This window comes from Bison bison, unplaced genomic scaffold (genome assembly GCF_000754665.1).
Source record: "Bison bison bison isolate TAMUID 2011002044 unplaced genomic scaffold, Bison_UMD1.0 scf7180017864537, whole genome shotgun sequence".
NCBI classification, from domain to species: Eukaryota; Metazoa; Chordata; class Mammalia; order Artiodactyla; family Bovidae; genus Bison; species Bison bison.
In genome coordinates, this window is record NW_011495085.1 from 7,411,859 (window position 1) to 7,412,675 (window position 817).

Below are 817 nucleotides of genomic sequence, written 5' to 3' on the forward strand. Positions count from 1 at the left end.
AATCTTAGAATGTATATACCCTGTTCCACAACAATTCCTCTTCTAGGAATTTTCCTAAAGAAGAAATTGGAAAATTCTGCAAAGATAGATTAACAGAAATGTTCACTGACACATTGTAAATCTCTTAATTGTTCACCTAGTTGAATCTAGACTATTTATACAGCCTAGTGTACATTAATACCATATAGTGGAATACTTATACAGCCTTTAAAGACACTGCTGAGAAAACAACCTAAATGTGTAAGACGGGAAATGCCTGTATCCTACCACTGAATTTTAAAAAGAAAGAAGTTACTAACTGCTCAAAAAGGTGTAATTTTATAGATTTGAATAACTACAAAAACTTATACAGGGAGTTCCCTGGTGGTCCAGTAGTTAGGACTCAGCACTTTCATTGCAGTGGCCCCAGGTTCTATCGCTAGTCGGAGAACTAAGATCCCACAAGCCATGTGGTGTGGCCAAAAAAAAAAGACTATACATACAATAGATATGCAACAAAGATTTACTGTATAGCACAGGGAATTATACCCAATGTCTTGCAATAACCTATAAATGGAAAAGAATCTGTAACAAAGCTGAATCACTATGCTGGACACCTGAAACTAACACAATTGTAAATCAAGTATATGTGTTTGTAGCTGATAAATCGTGTCCAACTTTTTGTGACCCCATGGACTGTAGCCCGCCAGGCTCCTCTGTCCATGGGATTCTCCAGGCAAGAATACTAGAATGGGTTGCTGTGCCCTCCTCCAGGGAATCTTCCCAACCCAGGGATCGAACCCAGGTCTTGGGCATCTCCTACATTGGCAGGGGGGGT